Raw genomic sequence first — 8,956 nt, 5'->3', positions numbered from 1 at the left:
ATAATATCTCACAAAAGAACATCATTCATCAAGAATACCTTTCCACACTTCTCAAGAATTAAGGATCTGCACAGGACTCTGCTCATCTTCACAGCAAAGCCTGGGTTTGAGGACTCTCTAGATCACATCGAACGCCGACACTGACATCTGCTGGAAATGTCCACTGCCTACATTTTCCGCAGTTAGCTTAAAAAAAAAAAAAAGTGCACAGAAACAAGATGATACGTAGCTACTCAAAAACTACCTCCGAACCCAAACAACGAACTCAGATATCAAGAATATGTGAGTGTGAACAATCTTTGGCCTTCCTTTTCATGAGAATCTAATCTTGCCAAACAAATTTTGAAGGTAAACATGACCATAGATTTATGACTCTGAATTGGGCCCAAAAATGTATTTGATTTTTTTTAATAAAGCAAAATAGGATATATATTTCTGTAGGTGAGGGATCCAATGAGTTTCCATTTCACATTTCATAAATAGCATAGTTTGTTCTCTCTGGATCAGAGAAAAGACAAAATTATTTTGAGGCCTCAGTTTTCATGGGTATGGAGAACAGTTGTGAGGCATGGTTTCTTGCTGTAGTTGGGGTTTTATTGTCCATTCTCCTACATTTCCTTTTTGCTGTCTCACTTGTGATACAATTAAGTGTTTGAGAAAGAGTCAAAGTCAAGAATAATATATTTTCCTCTACTGTTTATTTGTAACTTTAAGTGTAATTAGATGTAAAATATTCCTTTCTACACATTTTTTCTCATTTATTGAAATTTTTGGGTAAAGGAAAAAATTCTGTGACCCAAGGAAATCATTTTGTTTTATTTTAAAAAGAACACACACCAAACCAGTATATTTGTAATTATTATCTGTAAAAATTAACTCCTAGCTTCCTAGCATGAGTCTTTCATGCTAAGAGATGTTAATATTTTCTTCTACATTTACTTCATACCTTTTTTTATTCCTTCTTGCTTTTTTGTTTTTTGTAAACATTTTAATTGTAAAATATAGCAAGTATACAAAAATGCACATAGAACACACATGTACAGTTTAACACATTATAATAAAATGAACACTTATGTAAACCGTCACTCAGATCAAGAAATACAGCATTGGCGATCATGCTTACAAACATCCTAGTTATCCCTTCTCAATTACAATCCAACCCTGGCTGTTCTTTACATTTAACGCCTAAATATACATCTCTAAATACTATAATGTTCCTGGAATTTTAATTTTATATAACAGTGTCATAGTGATTTTTTTTATGTTTTACTTTATTTGGTCAACATTCTGTGTTGCATGTAGCTTGATTAGCTTATATTCACTGCTCAATATTTTTCTGTTTTATGGCTATATTACTATTTGTTCATCTAATCTGTTGTTGATGAATACTTTGGTTATTTCTGGTTTGGGGAAGTTTCTAAATACGCTTCTCTATGCATGTCCCATGGTACATTTGCAGGCATTTTTGTTAGATATAAACCTAAGAGTGGATTTGCTGGTTCATAGGCTATATGGGTCTTCAACTTCAGTTACATTAAATCATTTTACAAAGTGGTTTATCAATTTGTATTCTACTCCGAAGTGTATGAGTGTTTCATTTGCTTCACATTCTTGCCAACACCTGACATGGTCAGACTTTTTCATTTTAGCAATTGGAGTGGGTTTGTAGTAGCATCTCATTTTATTTTTAACTTGCATTGAATATCCTCTTTTAGAAAATATCTGGATAAATCCCTTGCTTGTTTTACTAATGGGCTGTCAGTCTTTTTCTTACAACTTTCTAAAAGGTTTTTTAAAAAAATAATCTCATTTATTTGACCTCTGTTGGTGGTCCTATGAATGTTTCTTAATGTTATCATTTGTTGAACAGTAAAATTTATTGAATTGCATTACATAAATGACTTTAGAGTGAATGCTTCTTAAATCTGAGGTTCTTCAAGCAAGTGGATAGATAGATAGATAGATAGATAGATAGATAGATAGATAGATAGATAGATGATAGGTAGATGGATAGATAGATAGATAGATAAAAATAAAGCCTATTGGGAAACTACATGTCTTCAGATATGGTTCCCATTGTGAGCTGATCCTATCCTCATAGAGATTCTAAAACACTTAAGAGTCAACCTGATAAACAGGAGTTTATTTTTATCCCTATTAAATTCCCATTCTCTTTCCATCAATCCCATGGCTTTCCAACGGGTCACACACAAAATTCAGTCATACTTTTCTGCTTCCTCTTTCAATTTCCCCTCCATATCCAATCAATTACAAATCCCACTCCTTTAAATCTCTGTATTTTATGTTTCTTACTATCCCTTTAGAAGCCAGGAATATGCACCTCTTGCATCTCCAATTGTGTAGGAAGCACAGCTGATTGACAGTCCTAACTTTTCCATCCTGAATCCACCACGCATTCATGCCAAGGCCATATTTTTTGTAAGCCACTTCTTTTTTTAAAATTGATTTTTATTATAGAGCAGTGAGAAATGAAGATTTTTATAAAAATTTAATATTTTTATCAATAAGTTTTAATTGAGATATAATTTACATATGTTATTATATAATTGTTAGGTATCAACATAATGATTCAATATTTATATACTAGGGGCCCGGTGCACGAAATTCGTGCACTGGGTGTGTGTGTGTGGGGGAGGAGTGTCCCTCAGCCCAGCCTGCCCCCTCTCACATACTGGGAGCCCTCAGGCGTTGACCCCCATCACTCTCCAATCACAGGATCGGCCCCTTGCCCAGGCCTGACGCCTCCGCCAGAGGTGTCAGGCCTGGGCAGGGGACCCTCATTTTCCCCCATCACTGGTTCTGCCCCCAGCCCAGGCCTGATGCCTCTGGCCCAGGCATCAGGCCTGGGCAGGGGACCCCCAGATCCCTCCGATTGCTGGCTCTGCCCCTTGCCCAGGCCTGATGCCTCAGCCAGAGGCGTAGACCTCCATCACCCTCTGATCACCTGACCAGCCCCTTGCCCAGGCCTGACGCCTCCGCCAGAGGTGTCAGGCTTGGACAGGGGACCCCCATCTCCCCCCAACGACTGGCTCTGGCCCCCGCCCAGGCCTGAGGCCTCTGACCCAGGAATCATGCCTGGGCAAGGGGACCATCATATCCCCCCAATCCCCAGCTCAGCCCCCCGCCCAGGCCTGATGCCTCGGCCAGAGGAGTTGACCCTCATCACCCTCCGATCACCAATCACTGGATCGGCCCCTTGACCAGGCCTGAGGCCTCCGGCAGAGGTGTCAGGCCTGGGCAGGGGACCCCCAGCTCTCCGCGGTTGCAGGCTCCGCCCCTGCCCAGGCCTAACGCCTCTGGCTGAGGCATCCGGCTCGGGCAGCGGGGACCCGCAGCTGCAGCGGCCCCGCGATCGTTGGCTCCGCTTTAGGCCCAGGCAAGGGACCCCTAGCTCCTGGGACTGCCAGCTTCGACCATGTCCAGCTCCCATCGCTGGCTCCACTCCTACTTCCTGCTATCACTGGCCAGGGCGGCAAAGGGGCCTGATTCTCCGATCATGGCTGGGGGGCAGGGCAAAGGCGGCCCCAGGGCCACCTTTGCCCTGCCCCCCAGCTCTTAGCTCCCCCCTGGGTTTCCGATCACTGTCAGTGGCAGGGGGCTTCTTCCTGCTTTCCCTTTCGCCTCCGTGCATTGTGCCTACATATGCAAATGAACTGCCATCTTGTTGGCAGTTAACTGCCAATCTTAGTTGGCAGTTAACTGCCAATCATAGTTGGCAGTTAATTTGCATATAGCCCTGATTAGCCAATGAAAAGGGTATCGTCGTACGCCAATTACCATTTTTCTCTTTTATTAGTGTAGATATTGCAAAATGACCACCAGAGAGAGTCTAGTTAATATTCATCACCACACATAGTTACAATTTTTTCTTCTCAAGAGAACTTTTAAAATCTACTCTCTTAACTTTCAAATATACAATAAAGTGTTACTAACATAGTCACTACGCTGTATATTAGATGCCAAGGATTTCTTTTTAACAGGAAGTTTATACCTTTTGATCACCTTCACCCATTTAGCCCACCTCCAACCTTGACTTCTAGCAACTACAATGTGTTCTCTGTATCTATGAGTTAGGCTTTGCTATATCCTTGATTTTAGATTCCACATATAAATGAGATCATATGATATTTGTCTTTATCTGACTTATTTCACTTAGCATGATGCTCTCAGGATCCATCTATATTGTCACGAATGGCGAGATTTCATTTTTTTCATGACTGAACAATACTTTATCATGTAAACAGGGATAAGGAAATGTAGCTTTGGGTATTGTGCAATTACAGAAGGCAAATGGTAATATTCTCCTTTATCCTTATGAGCATGATAAAACATTTATCTATCTATCTATCTATCTATCTATCTATCTATCTATCTATCTCTCTCTCTCTCTCTCTCTCTCTCTCTATCTATCTATCTATCTATCTATCTATCTATCTATAATAATAAAAGAGTTATATGCTAATTAATCCGGACAGCCAAATGACCTTCTGGATGTCATTCTGGACAACCTTCTGGAACGACCAGTGGGTGGGGGGTGGGGCCAGCGAGCCTGCACCACCAGGCCAGCCATGGTGGTCCCGGCGACCCCTCTTCCACAGAGTCAGCTGGAGAGGCCATGGTGTGGGCCTGGTCCCGGGCCCAGTGTTGCCCCTTCTGCAGAGGCAGGTGCAAAGGCAGCGGTGCAGGCCCAGTCCCAGCGCCACACCTTCTGCAGAGGTGGGGAGATGGGGTGGTGCAGTCCTGGAGCTTCTGCAGAGGCTGCATGGGCTGCAACTGTGGTGCCTCAACCTCCCACAGCCCCTCCCCCAGCTGATCTGGCCCCAGATGCCTCCCCACCAGTGGGCGGGGCCAGCGCTAAGAAGCAGGGAGCCCGCTTCTGGTTGAGTCACACTCCCCACAACCCCCCAAGCCAGAAGCCGGCTCACTGCTGGAGAGCGAAGCAGAGGTGGTGTGAGCTTCTCCCACCTCCGTGGCAGGCCGGTGGTAAGGAGCAAGGTGTCCTGGACTTCGAGAGCCCCGGACTGCGAGAGGGATGTCTATGTTCCAGCTTAGGCCTGATCCCCAGGGGATCCTGGGCTGTAAGAGGATCCTCTCCCACCCCCAGTGCACAAATTTCGTGCACTGGGCCTCTAGTTAAGTATATTTTTTATTGATTTCAGAGAAGAAAGGAGAGGGAGAGAGAGATAGAAACATCAATGATGAGAGAGAATCATTGATCAGCTGCCTCCTGCACACCCCCTATCTGGAGATTGGGCCCACAACCCGGGCATGTGCCCTGACCAGGAATAGAATCCTGACCTCCTAAATCATAGGTAGACCATTCACCACTGAGCAACACCAGCCGGGCTGATAAAACTTTTAGAAGGTTGCATGACACTGAAATGAGTGGAAAAATTGTAAAGCTATGGGATTTTATGTTCCCTAGGCTCTTCTTCTGGGTCTTTCTCCTCCATTGTTCCTTAGGATGATCTTTCTCTCTCCTTCCCCACACAGCCTGCCTTGAGTATATCACCCACCAGATTTACTACAGCTATTTGTTGACAACATATATCTTCCCAGCTCTTCTTTGGGTTCCTTGAGCATGGAGACTGGTTCAGAGCAATCTTACTGTTCTCAGTGTCCCCCATGGTGCTTGGCACAGATTAGCATTCTCTAAATTCTTACAAAAGAAAGGACAGGGGGAAAAAGGTAAAGAAAGGGTGGGAGAGAGAGGGGTGGAAAGAGAGAGGGGACAGAAATAAGCTAATATGAATTTTTTAAAAATATTATTATTTTATTTTTTTATTGTGTAAAGTTTTACAAATGCCTCCTTTTTCCCCACTTGATCTCTGCCTTCCCCCCCCCCCCTCCCCCAGTCATTCCCACCCCGGGCAAGCCCCCACTGCCCCAGTGTCTGTGTCCATTGGTTATGCTACTGTGAATGCATACAAGTCCTTTGGTTGTTCTCTAACCTCCCCTTCTCCTGCTATTTGTCTCTGGATCTGTTCTTTTTTTAAAAAAAATATACTTTTATTGATTTCAGAGAGGAAGGGAGAGGGAGAGATAGAAACATCAACGATGAGAGAATCCGTGATTGGCTGCTTCCTGCACACCCCCCACTGGGGGTTGAGCCTACAACCTGTGTATGTGCCCTTGACCAGAATGGAACCCAGGACCCTTCAGTTCCCAGGCCAATGCTCTATCCACTGAGCCAAATCAGCTGGGGCTCTGGATCTATTCTTTTTTTTCTTTTTAATATATTTTTTATTGATTAAGATATTACATATGTGTCCTTATCCCCACGTTACCCCCTACCCCCCCACCCCCCCGCTCATGCCCTCATCCCCCCGTTGTCCGTGTCCATTGGTTAGGCCTATATGCTTGCATATAAGTCCTTTGGTTGATCTTTCCCCCTTACCTCCACCCTCCCCTACCTTCCCTCCAAGGCCCGACAGACCAATCAATGCCTCTCAGTCTCTGGATCAGTCCTTGTTCATCAGTTTATGTTGTTCATTATATTCCACAAATGAGTGAGATCATGTGGTATTTATCCTTCTCTGACTGGCTTATTTCACTTAGCATAATGCTCTCCAGTTCCATCCATGCTGTGCCAAATGGTAAGAGTTTCTTATTCTTCTTCCTCTTCTTAAAGAATACCTTTCAGCATTTTATATAATGCTGGTTTGATGGTGATGAACTCCTATAGCTTTTTCTTATCTGTGAAGCTCTTTATCTGACCTGCAATTCTGAATGATAGCTTTGCTGGATAAAGTAATCTTGGTTGTAGGTTCTTGCTATTCATCACTTTGAATATTTCTTGCCACTCTCTTCTGGCCTGCATGGTTTCTGTTGAGAAATCAGCTGACAGTCGTATGGGTACTCCCTTGTAGGTAACTGAGTTTCTTTCTCTTGCTGCTTTTAAGATTCTCTCTTTGTCTTTTGCTCTTGGCATTTTAATTATGATGTGTCTTGGTGTGGTCCTCTTTGGATTCCTTTTGTTTGGGGTTCTCTGCGCTTCCTGGACTTGTAAGTCTATTTCTTTCACCAGGTAGGGGAAGTTTTCTGTCATTATTTCTTCAAATAGGTTTTCAATATCTTGCCCTCTCTCTTCTTCTGGCACCCCTGTAATTCTGATGTTGGTACGCTTGAAGTTGTCCCAAAGGCTCCTTACACTATCTTCGTATTTTTGGATTCTTTTTTCTTTTTGCTTCTTCGGTTGGGTATTTTTTGTTTCTTTGTATTTCAAATCTTTGACTTGATTCTTGGGATCCTCTTGTCTGCTGTTGGATCTCTGTATATTATTCTTTATTTCAGTCAGTGTATGCTTAATTTCTAGTTGGTCTTTTTTCATATCCTCCAGGGTCTCACTAAATTTATCGGCAGTTTCCATAAAATTCTTGAAAAACCTTATAAACGTGGTTTTGAACTCTATATCCAGTAGTTTGCTTTCCTCCGTTTCTGCCATTTGTGACCTGTTTCTTTGTCTCCGCATTTTTTATGCTTCCCTGTGTTGGTAGAGTGGCTTTGTGTGCTAGCTGTCCTGAAGGGCCCAGTGGCTCAGACTCCCCATTTACCTGAGGTGGACACTCTTGGTGCACCCCCTTGTGGGCTTTGTGCACAGTGTTGTTGTAGCTGTGCCTTGATTGTTGTAGGTATCACTGGGAGGAATTGACCTCCAGGCCAATTGGCAGTGAGAATCAGCTGTGTCTGCAGTGGGAGAACTTCTGTGCTGAAGACACCCTTCTGGGGCAAGACTTGCTTCAGTGGGGCTTTGGTGCTCACTGAGTCTGCCCCCTGAGTGTGTCCCTTATGGATCTGAGGAGTTGTAATCTGGATGGTCCCACTCTGACCACTGGGTACACTGGCTCTTGGATCTAAGGAGGTGCTAATTTAGTCTCTGCCTGAGGTTACCCAGCAGGAGCTACAAAAAGATCTGCAGATTCCCTTTCCTTTTTTTTGGAGTTTGGAGGTGCCCAGATGAGGCCCAGCTGTGAAGCAATGCAAGCTGCTGTGGGGCCTTGGGCCTTCTCTTGGAAGTTCTGGGTCTGTCTGGCCCAGCTGTAATTTGTTAGGTAATTTTCTGGTTGCAAAGGGCCAGGGCATTCATATGCAAAAGCCTCTGCCACAGCCTGGGTGGGGCGGGGTCTCAAGGAATCAAAGGGCGGAGCAAGCAGCTATGGCAGATCCTCAGCCCTGCCCTAAGGGGCCGAGCATCTCAGTGTCCCGGTAATTTAATTGCTGCAAGCACCTCTGAGGGAAAGCCACCCTCAAGTTCTGAGTTCTGCCTGCTGCCAGACAGTCCAGTTTCTCCCCGTATGAGTCCTGGGTCCCCAGAGACTTCCCGGAACTGGAGTTCAGAGCAGTCGGGAGCTTGTGACTCCCTCCCAATTCAAAAAGACAGCCTCGTCCTCAGGTACCAGCCCCTTTCCGTGCGCGCTCAAGCCTCCGTACCTTTGCACTTTACTTCCGCAGCTCCTGACTCTCAGTGTGCTTTTCTCTTTCCTTCTAGTTGTAGAATTTCCACTCCGCCAGCCTTCCTGTAGTTCTGGATGATGTCCGTTTTGTCTTTTTGTTGTATTTGTGAAGTTGTTGTAGGAGGCAGCAAGTTCGGTGTTTACCTATGCCACCATCTTGGTTTCTCTCTCAAGCTAATATGAATTTAAGTCATTTTGCCATAAAGTCTCTTATAAAGTATTTAAATCTCATTAACTACAGAATGAAAAATGTCATCTCTTATTCAGGGGTTGTTAATGAGCAGTGAACAGGTGGGAGAACTGTTTGTAGGGAAATAGAGTGGCTTCCAGGCCCTTTTAAGTCACATCAGATGAAATAATTGTTCAATACATCTTTTCATGTGCCTTTCCAAAACGAGGGATCTGCTGGGAGCCAAGAAAGCCAAAAATCATGATCAGAGCTCAGAGCTTTGTGCAATAATATAATGGGAGGAGGGAGGAAA

The sequence above is a fragment of the Myotis daubentonii genome, chromosome 3 (genome assembly GCF_963259705.1).
Source record: "Myotis daubentonii chromosome 3, mMyoDau2.1, whole genome shotgun sequence".
Taxonomy (NCBI): domain Eukaryota; kingdom Metazoa; phylum Chordata; class Mammalia; order Chiroptera; family Vespertilionidae; genus Myotis; species Myotis daubentonii.
Note: the sequence above shows the minus strand (reverse complement) of the source record.